Source organism: Pinus tabuliformis, chromosome 3_2 (assembly GCF_031772625.1).
Source record: "Pinus tabuliformis cultivar Carrire ecotype Pingquan chromosome 3_2, CPIR1, whole genome shotgun sequence".
Taxonomy (NCBI): domain Eukaryota; kingdom Viridiplantae; phylum Streptophyta; class Pinopsida; order Pinales; family Pinaceae; genus Pinus; species Pinus tabuliformis.
The window spans coordinates 155,563,546-155,575,680 of record NC_142302.1 but is presented as its reverse complement, the minus strand read 5'-3'; the positions used below and the strand labels follow the sequence as shown (position 1 = coordinate 155,575,680).

The window sequence follows — 12,135 nt, the reverse complement described above, 5'->3', positions numbered from 1 at the left end:
TGAGTTCAATATGATAGTTGAGTTTCTTGTGTTTTGTGTTCGAGACAAAACTTACAAGCGAGAAAAAGAAAAGGGGACAGGTGCCGGAAGAAAACCCACTAATAGAAACCCCATTCTTTTGAACAAAACTGCCACGCACTATTATCAAATAAACTGCCACGCACTAAATCATGCCGTGACCCTAAGGCCGGCATCTTTATCTGGATTACTGATTCGCCGAATATTTGGCAATGAATATTCAACGAAAGCTCAGGGCGCCCTAAGGTCACAACGATTGGCGGAGTACGACTAGGGCGACCTTTCTGGAGCATAGCATTTTAACTATAAATTGCATTTCCACGCTCATGCTTTCTATTCAGATCGCATAATATCTGAAATCCCAGATTGCAATTACCATATAATACACGTTTCGTTGCACTAAGTAGCTTTCTCCGGATAATTTACAGCGTAAATGGGGCTTTGTCCAGACACACAGAATATCCGCAGATTGTTTGAGATGTTGGATGAAAATGGGGACGGGAAGGTGACTGTACCTGAAATTAATTGCTACTTGAAAAGACTGGGAATGGACATCTCGGAAGAAGAGTTGAAATATGTGGTTGCACCAATATCTGAGAGCGAAGATGGAAGCTTGACATTCGACGGATTCGTTAGGGTGTGTGAGTGTATTCTTGAAGATAAATTAAAGGACGGTGATGGGGGCGATGGTTTGAGGGAGGCTTTTAAGGTGTACGATATGAATAATGATGGATTCATTTCTCCCACGGAGCTTCAACAGGTGCTATCTAATTTGGGGTTGACGGAGGGTGAAGAGTTCGCCAATTGCCAGAAGATGATAAACTCATATGATTCCGACGGCAACGGTCTCTTAGACTTCTCGGAATTTAAAAATATGATGACCTCTAAAACACCTGCCCCGCCTTCTGATCGTCACGAGTCCTCCCCTCCATAGAAAATCGTATCGTTTGTGTTTGGCATTACACTACTCGTAAATAAACTCAATGATTATAGAAATGTTAATAGCATCAATTTTTAATAAGAAGTAAAATATTTATGTGATTGGAATCGAGGAAGGATTTCTCCAAACAATATAACCCCAAAAACTTGAATTTAGAAAATTTAATTATAATTATTTTAAACTATATGTTATTAATAATAAAATCATAATAAGTTATATATATATATATATATATATATTCAAAAAATACTTAATAATATCTTTAACTATTCTAATTTATTATTAGAAAAATAATTGGTAAATATGTATTGTTATAATAATATAGGCTTATACCATAATTTTTTAATGTTACATGTCAAAAAAACATGAGACACTTGTTCATATGACATTTTTTAATTAATTAGTTTGATTAAATAAATAAAAGTGACATAATTATTTTAGAAGTAAATCTCAACCTTTGATTTATGTATACTATTAAGAATATCCTCTAATATTTAGTGGATATGAAATCTCTACCATCATCTAATAATTATTGTTAATAAAATTAAAATTCTAGAGGTCCTATTTCAAAATGCTTATATATGCCTCACAAGCACATGTTAGTGTATTATAGCCTCATATCTGCTATTGAGAGGTCACCAGTCTAATTCTCTCTACACTCTAGAAGTCAAACTTGTGATTGAGCTATGGGAATCCACATAGGAAAAAATTGTATATATATATATATATATATATTGAATGAGTGTAACATGTTATCACTTAGGGAGTTAATTGTTCATTGAGGTTGTTTTTGAGTCATGAATGAGATCCTTTGAGTTAGAGGGTGTGTTACTTAGTTACATTTAAAATATACACACATACATATATAAGGTTAATTGTTCATTGATGTTGTTTTTGAGTCATGAATTAGATCCTTTGAGTTAGAGGGTGAGTTACTTAGTTACCTTTCAATATACACACCTACATATATAAGGTATATTTTCATATAGAAGCTTTTTTAGAAAGATGTAGTTGGTGTTGCAGAAGATAATGAATTGCTAGAGAGATGGGTGACTTTGATTATTATGTCCTTCTTTTAGAACACTTGGATGAAAATTTGTTAAAAGATCAAATGTCTTCATTCCCACATGACTTGATATTATTGGTTTAGAACATTTCAAAGCATTTAAGTTAAGGGATTATATTTAAAGGTGATGCGGTGGATAATAGAGTTATTATGGATTATTTTTTCATAAACAACTCAGATTGTTCTATTACAAACAACTCATATTTGGCTAGTTTTGCTTGTATGTATAGGATCGATCGGTAAGATTTTCTGAAAATGGCTAAGTGTGGGATGGGTGATGAACTATGATGAACCTTGACTGTGATCATACACACAACATACTTTGATGACAAAACAACATATATCATCATAACATGTAAAAAGAAAATCTCTCCATGTGACTACCTCATGACAAGATATGAAAAGTTTGACACTTAAGATAGGCTTAAGGACGAACGTGATGAGACTTGTGCGACAATGATCAATACTTTGTGTATGGATGTGACGAATGTTAAAATGGTTGGGACAACTCATATAAACAAAGACCGACCTTTGAAACCATCATAAAAGGCTTACATTATTTGTATGACAACCAAACATACCAAAAGACGATTGTTAACCCATCATGCCAAAGGGGACAAATCACTGCAATAAAGCTCATGAAATTAGCTCTAATGTCTGCAAAAATAATGTAAAAGACCAAGGAAGGCTTCACAATTAAGTGTTAGCCAAAATTATGTAGGGTGTTGCAGCAGCGACAACACATGGCGACACACTGGTTGAACTCCAGCTTCTTTGTCTTGTTTAACTTCTTCTGTGCAGGGCCTTGGTTCTTCAGGGAGTATTGATTCATTGTGAAAATTACTTTGGCCTTCCCACTTACCCCACGAACAAACATGGTCCCCTCTATAGCTTCAAAATCTAACACAACATAATATTCAACACAATCACAATGTTTGAGTTGGGAAGGATAGTGTAGCTCATGAGCTTAAGATTTTCAGAGTATATTTTTTCATCTCTGGTGTTTCTCTACTTCCAGTAGGCCTAGAAAGCACCCAGGTGGAGTCACATAGGAACACAAACATTTCTTCACTTCCAGTGAGGTTGGACAGTACTTTGGCGAAGTTTCTTGCTTCACCTCTCTTTGCAAGAAGCCTTTCTATTCTTTTGCCTTTATTTATTTATTTATAGAGAACTGTGCATTGGAACTTATTTATTTTGGGGAAAAAGAGGGATCCTAACTTATTGAGAGCATAAGAGTCTGTTCCTTTAGAGAAGGATATAGAGACCTCTGATTTAGGTTTTCTCATTTAGATTTTTTCCCTTCTCTATTTCTACTAGTTGAATAAGCTTGAGAACACCAAAGTAGAAAAATCGAGTATAGGCATGTGGTTCCTGGACTACACATAAGTTCATGGTTGGACCAAAATTTTCCTTATGGACATATCATATTTTTTGTCAGAACTTCATCGGCCTAAAAGATGTAACCAACATAGGGAAGATGGACAACATGCTAGCCAAATCCTAAAGTGTCACAAGACTCTTTATAGTTCGGTCACACATATAATTAGAAATCGCGACATATTCATCCACAACATTTATTCATATAACAAAAACAAAAACAAGGTTCAAATAAACAAACAAGTAACAAAAGAAAAGTCTATCTACACAGTGTAGGGCACAACCCCAAATTTTCATTGAAAATATTGTTTCAATTCTTGGCCATTGACAGGGAGAGAGTCAATCTTCTTGTCAAGTGATTGAAGATGATATGTGTGATGGACAAGATTCTCGTGCACTGTGAATGCCCCAATCCATAGGGTTTGAAACTTAGTGTGTTTTCCTTTGTCCTCGTTGGCTTTTTCCCAATTTAAGACTAAGTCAGGCACACTAAAGTTGTTTTTCCCTACAGACTTCTTGTCAAACCACCTCTTAATACAACTCCAATGAAGTGAGAATTTTTATTTAGTTTTCAATCTTTCTTCCTGTAGCTTATGAAGAGTGTCCATCCTATGCTAAACTAACAAACATGGCTTGCATTGGGATTCTTGTGATAGTTGGAGAGCATGTGTTGGGATGGGGTCCCCTGGGTCAATTTTGGGGTTAAAAACCCAAATTTTGTTGTAAATTTTGATTAAAAGATGTAAAGTCTCCACAAATTGTTGATGCGGAGGGCGTAGGTAGCTAGGAGTCAAAAGGGTTTTTACCCTCGTTTATGTAAAGTTGAGTTAGTTTTGAGATCATAATAACTAAATGTAATACATGTTAAGTATTTACACAAAGATAATATACCTTCTATTACGTTTATCAAGCACTTAAGTAGATCTGAGTAGATTATGATCTAAGGATAATTTATGGTGCGTGTAAGTAGGTAATTCATCTATTCAGGGTCTGCAAAAGCTGATTGTCGACCTTCACAGAGGTCTAGGGGCCATCTGGAGGGAGTTACAGTACCAATCCCTAAGGGCTTATAGATATGTGCGGAGGTAGATCTAAGGCATAAAAAGACATCACACTGATCTTTGGATGTGGAAACTTGGGTCCAGCATCCCCCCATACTGCTTCGGGTGAGACTTCAGTGTGCGTAATGTGGGTTGATGCCAAAAGGGCCAGCAGTGTAGGATTTTGTTTGGAGAAACTAACTCTGAACTTGGGTCAGGACCCACTAAGCCAAAAAATGGTTTCGCTGTCAGGACTGGGATTTGCAGAAAGACATGTGTGATGTCACATCAATGGAATCCAACCAAGAAGGAAATTGAGAAGTGGTTGGATAGGAATATCCACGAATTCACAACGCAAGAGAGCAAAAATATGCACCTGTCAAAAGAGCAGTGGTTGGATAGATATTTGTACACGAAAATATATGAAATTTTATTCTGCACCTTCTCGATCAAGTTATACGACTAGATAGCTAAGTTGGTAGATGACCAAGGAAGGTGGAGGCTTGATGGTCCAATAGTGTGGACCTCAGAGCTAGTGTGGAGGTTGGAATCTTCTGAATATCAAATTCTTTTCAATATGCCTTCTAGATTTATAGTTTAATTTATTCTTCAGATATTGATCATTAATTTGTATGTCAGTGCCATATAATAATGAACAAGAGCAAGAAAAATAGATAAGCACACCAAAGAACACCAGATATAAGGTGGAAACCCAATGTGGGTGAAAACCACCTGCTGCAATATGTCTCTATCTTCTCTCAATTAGAAACTTCTTTTACAAGGATTTTGTATTGGTGCAGTCCTTTACCAGTACGCAGGCTACAACCTGCAGAGAGCTACAACTCTCTCTCGTTTTCCAGTCTCTCCTAGAAGGGAGCTACAACCCCCTTTTCTCTTTTACTTCTTTTAAGGACCATGTTTCATTAATTTTCAGACTGGATCCAAGAAGATCAAATAATCATCAAGTACATGCAAATCACCCAATCTCCTTATACAATCAACCAATGAATCACCCAACTTCTTAGAATGCTGTAAACAGAAAAGTAATACTAGAAATATAAACCCAAAACTCTGCAGCAATAGATAAAAGACAACCAACAAATGTTTTAAGATAGGTCCGCAACTTCACCGATATAAACCTGCGTATATCCACAACCTTTCTGTGCCTGAACTACGCAGATCCGCACCGTATCCTTCTGCTGCTCTGCGTACCACCGCACTTTCTCCTTCTGCTGAACTGCGTACCTCAACTCAGATACGCACTGTACTCTCTGTCTGACCGCGTACCTCCGCACTGTTCCTTCTGTGCCTCTGCGTATCTCCGCACCTTGTTTTCTTCTGCGTTGTGTACCTCGCACTGCACCTTTTGTTGCGCTGCGTACCCCCGCACTGCGTCTTCTCCTGCACTGCGTACCCCTGCAATTACACCGTGGATCGCCTGCGAACCTCTGATTAGGGCCAAATTAACAGTCCTCCAATGTGCCACAGTCAGTCAGATCCACAGATCTGATCATGCGCCCGAGAGATCACGACTTATCAATAGATTCGCCTTAAATTTTCTCCTTGATTTAGATCTAGCTTTTAAAACCAATCACCCAAACATTCAGATCTTAAGATATTCAAATTTCACAAGTGTCTAGCCAAGTGATCTCCTTCCCCTTTTTATAGTCAAACCCTTATCCACACCATGGGACAAAACCATCAAAAACCAATACAAGGGATCCAAACCGGGGTTCAATAAATTAGATCCTATACCACGGGCCAAAACCATAGGATCGTAAAATACAGGTTAAAAACCAAGGGCCAAACATAGGATACCCCACGTGAGCGTGCTTACTGCATTGGAGTGAGTGAACTAGGGGACCGCACCTTATGAATGGTGAACCTGCGGGTATGTCCGCACTCCCTGGACGACAAACTTGTGGGTCTGCACCTTTTGAAAAATGCACCTGCGAACCTCTTATTTTTCATCATTTTAAGAGCCTGAAAAGAGTTTTGCCACTTAAGTGAGTTGCCATCAAGTACAACACCTGTACCATAGAGCCAAACCAGAATCATAATGCCAACAATCTCCCCCTTTGGACTTGATGGCAACAACAACCAACACTCTCCCCCTTTGACATCAAGGGCAAAGGGTTATGCTCCCCCTGAGAACATGCTCCCCCTGACACTAAACCAGATCTGCAAAAGGAAAGAAAATTCTTCAAGAAGAACCATAATCCACCAAACACCATAATTGACCATGAAAGAGATAGAGACATATTGCAGCACTATTTAGATCAACATCCATGATCTCCTTATGTACTTCCTCCAAGATCTTCTACCATAATGCCAACAATGCATTATATGCTCCCCCTGAACCTGTGCCATTCAATCTTTGACCAATCCGCAACCCAGCAAATGTACGCGTATACCCCATATGAAACTTGCGAACAACCAACAAACTCTGAAACAGATGAGATTCAACAACAAGATGATGCATCAACAACCCCCAGCTTTTGCCTGAGGTATTCAAAGGTCTCCCTGGGCAATGGTTTGGTGAGTATATTAGCAACTTGTTCCTTAGAAGGAACATACTCCAACTTGACCTTTTGTTCAAGCACTTGTTCCCTGAGAAAGTGATACTTGATCGGTATGTGCTTGGTCTTTGAATGCATGACTGGGTTCTTTGAAATGCTGATTGCACTTGTATTATCACATAAGATGGAGATAAGTTGAGTACAAGTGATTTGAAAATCCTGCAAGGTCTGCATCATCCAAAGGAGTTGAGTGCAACAAGATGCAGCAGCCACATATTCTGCTTCAGCTGTAGATAAAACAATCGAACTCTGTTTCTTGCTGAACCAAGATACTAATTTGGAACCCATAAAGAATGCACCACCACTTGTGCTCTTCTTGTCATCCACGCTTCCAGCCCAATCTACATCTGTATAAGCATGAAGTGTGAGATCTGTATCTCTAGGATACCATAAGCCATAGTTTTGAGTCCCTTGAAGGTACTTGAAAATTCTCTTCACTGCCTGAAGATGAGTTTCCTTTGGATTTGCCTGAAATCTTCCAACTATTCCCACTGCATGCATGATGTCTGGTCGGGTACCTGTTAAATAAAGTAGACTTCCAATCATAGATCTATAGGTTGGTTGATGCACTGCTGCTGATTCATCATTTGCACTGAGGCTACATCCTGTGACCATGGGGGTACATACTGGTTTTGCATCTTCCATGCCATATTTCTTCAAAATCTGCTTGAGAGACTTGGTTTGAGACAAGAAGATCCCACCTTCATTTTGTTGGATTTGCAATCCAAGAAAATATGTCAGTTCTCCAAGAAAAGACATTTCGAATTCTTTCTGCATCACCAAGGCAAAGCTTTGACTCATAGCTTCTTCATTGCTACCAAAGATAATATCATCTACATACACAACAAGTATTAGTAATTTGTCATTTTCAATTTTTATGTAAATATTGCTATCTGCTGATCCCTTTGAAAAACCTTGTTGATGAAGATATTTGTCCAAATGGTAGTACCAAGCCCTTGGAGCCTGATTAAGACTATAGAGAGACTTCTTTAGTCTGCATACAAGATTTGGATCATTCCCAAGGATGAAACCATCTCGTTGCTCAATGTACACTTCTTCTTCTAAGTCCCCATTCAGAAAGGCTGATTTCACGTCCATTTGAAAAACTTTGAACTTCTGAAAGCTTGAGAGAGCAAGGAACATTCGGATGGCCTCAAGTCTAGCAACGGGAGCAAAAGTTTCTTCGAAGTCTATTCCTTCTTGTTGAGCATACCCTTTACACACAAGTCTGGCCTTGTTTCTAATTACTTCTCCATTTTCATTCAACTTATTTTGAAGATCCATTTTGTCCCTATGACATTCTTATCTTTTGGTCTAGGAACCAACTCTCAAGTGTTGTTCTTTTCGATCTGCTCAAGTTCTTCATCCATCGCCTTGACCTAACATTCATCTTTGCATGCCTCTTTTACATTTTGTGGTTCAGTGGAGGAGAGCAATGCCAAATAGCTTGAGGCTTCTGCAATTGTTCTTCTTGTTTGTACACCTACTTCTTTCTGCCCAAAAATCTGAGATTTTGGATGATTCTTCTGAATGTACCTGGATGGAGTCTTCTCTTCTATCCTTATTTGCTCCTTAGGTGCTTCTTGAAGTTCTTCTTCATCATTTGTCTGATCTGGAGAGTAGTCTTCATCTTCTTCGATATTTTTATGATTTACTTGCCTAGGGATGTATCCTTTTTCATCAACCACTACATCAATGCTGTCAACAGTTCTTCCAAGTCTTTTATTGTAACACTTATATGCTTTGCTGTGGGGAGAATAACCAAGGAGAATGCCTTCATCTGCTCTAGGTTCAAGTTTGCCAAGCTGTTCATCAGTGTTCTTGATATAGCATTTGCTCCCAAAAATTTTGAAATGCTTTACCGAAGGAGTCTCACCATACCAGAGCTCATGAGGAGTTTGAGTGCTGTTCACTCGGACATTTGTTTTGTTGAGGATAACAACCGCAGCAAATGCCGCTTCACCCCAGAAGGTTGCGGGAGTCCTAGACTCATCAAGCATAGCACGAGCCATTTGTTGGACCGTTCTGTTCATCCTTTCTACCACTCCATTTTGCTGAGGAGTCCTAGCTGTAGAGAATTCCCTTCTTATTCCATGTTCTTCACAGAAATCGAAAAGTTCATTTGAGGTAAACTCCCCACCTCTGTCGGATCTGAGGCACTTAATTTTGTGATTTGATTCGTTTTTAGCCAAGGCTTTGAAAGATTTAAATTTTTCGAATGCTTCATCCTTGTGTTTCGTAAGTCCCAACCAAACCATCCTGGAGAAGTCGTCAATGAATAATATAAAGTATTCTTCTCCTCGAGGTGACCTTGTCCTAAATGGACCACATGCATCTGTATGGACTAGTTCAAGAGGCCTGCTAGCTGATCCTTCCTTCTCAGGGAAGTTAGTTCTGGTTTGCTTACCAAACTGACATGATTTACATATAGTGTTGTCTGGAAGTTTGATATCTAGAAGACCACGAACAACCTGGTATTTGCATGCTTTCCTTATTTGTGAAAAGATTAGATGCCCCAACCTCCGGTGCCATAACCAATGTTCATCATCCTTACTCAAATAGCATTGTCGTTGTCCTTCTTCAAATATGTATAAATTATTTGTAGTTCTTCTGCCTTTGATCACTGTTTTTCCTATATCAAGATCACAAACGCTACATCCATTTGATCGAAATATTACCTCGGTTCCTTGATCGCACATCTGACTGACACTCAATAGATTATGATTCAAGCCATCAACATACAAAACATTTCCAGCTTTGACCTTTTCTTTCAAATGCGTAGTGCCTTTAACTTTAATGGCTGCAAGAGTATCATTTTCAAAAGAAAATTTCTTACCCTTTTCTAAAGCAGTATATGGTTCAAGTTTTTCTTTATCACCTGTCATATGCTTCGAACATCCACTGTCGATGTACCATAGATTTTCTTGTCCTTCTGCATAAAAGGCTATCCCACATCTTTCTGGTTGTGGTTCCTTTATTCTCCATGTTCGGGTGCTTAAGGCTTGTTCCTTTGTCTACCGAAACCTGCTCCTGCATCCAGAATCTTCATGACCGAAGTTATTACAAATAGAACATTCAATTTCATTTTCAAGGGCCGAAAAGTTGTTATAGGTCCTTTTCGTAATCCCGGTCATACTTCTTTGTTTTTGAGCTTCTCTAGTCATGATTGTCTTATAGGCAACACATTGAGCTGCTTTGTGACCAAAGTTATGGCAAGAGAAACATTGACCATTGAAGAAACTTTTGCGATTATCAAATCTACCAGCCAAATGGTTGTAATTTCTATTGTCATCCATTATTGAATCAAATTGAGAAGTTTTTACCTGTGGCTGGTTGTAGCTGTTGTTCACCCTTAGGATGGATTGCCCTTGGTTTACCTGGTAGTCTCTGTTGGTTCTTGATGTAATTCATCCCTGCTTTACCTGATGATCTCCATTGGGCTTTTGCTCATTCCTCCTTGCTGCATCAAGATAACTCTTTGAGGTGGATGCTTGAGATGTTTCTCCATTATAACCTAGACTTGTCTTAATTAGTGGAGAACATTGTACATTGATAATCTCATCCAGAGTTTCATATCCTTTAACAAACTTAAGATTAAGAACCTTTGTTTTCTCAATTTCTTTTCTAAGGCCAACAATTTCACATTCTAACTTCTCAAGAGATTTTTCTTTTTCATCAAGTTGAAATTGCAGAGTATCAATGATCACATTCTTTTCTTCTAAACATGTATTGAGTCTAGAAATCTCTTCATAAAAGTCATCCACATCTATAGCATCCATGTAATCATCATCTTCAAAAGCCATTAAAAGTTTATAATCATTACCTCGTTCATCTTCGTCACTATTTGATAGGCCATCACTGTCTTCATGAGAGTAGTAACTTTTCTTAGTTGTATTCTGTTTCTTGTTCCATCTAACAGGTTCCTTCCCTTTGTCAATCTTATCCTTGTGAGGACATTTGGCAGCATAGTGACCAACTCTTCCACAAGCAAAGCATTTGAAAGGTAACTTACCTCGGAATCGTCCAGTACCCCGTTGAAGATTTCTGACAAAATTTGATTCTTCTTCTTCTTCTGACACGTGTCCTGACTCGTAGTACTCGCCTTTGCCTGAAACCTTGAAGGCAGCTTCTCTCCTATCTGATGGACCTCCTTTCCTCATTTCATAAGCAGTTAGAATTCCGTGCAACTGTGACATTTTAAGGCTTTGTAGATTCTCCTTTTCTTCTATAGCAGAAACTTTAGATTCAAACCTAGGGGACAAAGATCTTAAAACTTTTTCAACCACAACAGCCTCTTTTATTTCTTCACCCAAATTTTTCATACAATTAACAATATCATCTACTCGAAGAAAATAGTTAGACACACTTGCATCATTATACATCCTGATATTTTCATACTGAATCCTGAGGGTTTGAAGTTTTGCTCGTTTTACCTGATCATCCCCTTCATAGCTCAGAACAATCTTGTCCCATATCTCTTTTGCAGATTTAAACTGCATTACCTTGACAAATTCTGATTGAGATAGACATCCTAATAGAGTATTGACTGCCTTTGCATTTGTTTCATATTTCTTCTTCTCAGCCGGATCTGTAGGAGTTGCTGATGGAAAAGTATACCCTGTATCTATGATATCGCAGACTTCTGTACCAAGAGATTGAAGATATGCAGTAACTCTTACCTTCCAATAAACAAAGTTTGTCCCATCAAAAATTGGTGGCCTGATTGATGCTTCCCTCTCGTAGTTGCTCATGATGCAAGATCTTTCTTCAAGTGATCAAGCTTCTTCTGAAGACCCTGCTCTGATACCAATTGTTGGAAATAATACTGAGAAGGGGGGCTGAATCAGTATTATCAAATTATTTTCAATATGCCTTCCAGATTTATACTTTAATTTATTCTTCAGATATTGATCATTAATTTGTATGTCAGTGCCATATAATAATGAAAAAGAGCAAGAAATATAGATAAGCACACCAAAGAACACTAGATATAAGGTGGAAACCCAATGAGGGTGAAAACCACCTGCTGCAATATGTCTCTATCTTCTTTCAATTAGAAACTTCTTTTTCAAGGATTTTGTACTGGTGCAGTCCTTTACCAGTACACAGGCT

At 38.2% G+C, this 12,135-nt stretch overlaps 1 pseudogene; it reads left to right on the top strand.

Moving 5' to 3' along the window:
- The first annotated feature begins 451 nt into the window (after positions 1-451).
- Positions 452-952, top strand: LOC149180279 (calmodulin-like protein 2 pseudogene; annotated as a pseudogene).
- Positions 953-12,135: the final 11,183 nt, after the last annotated feature.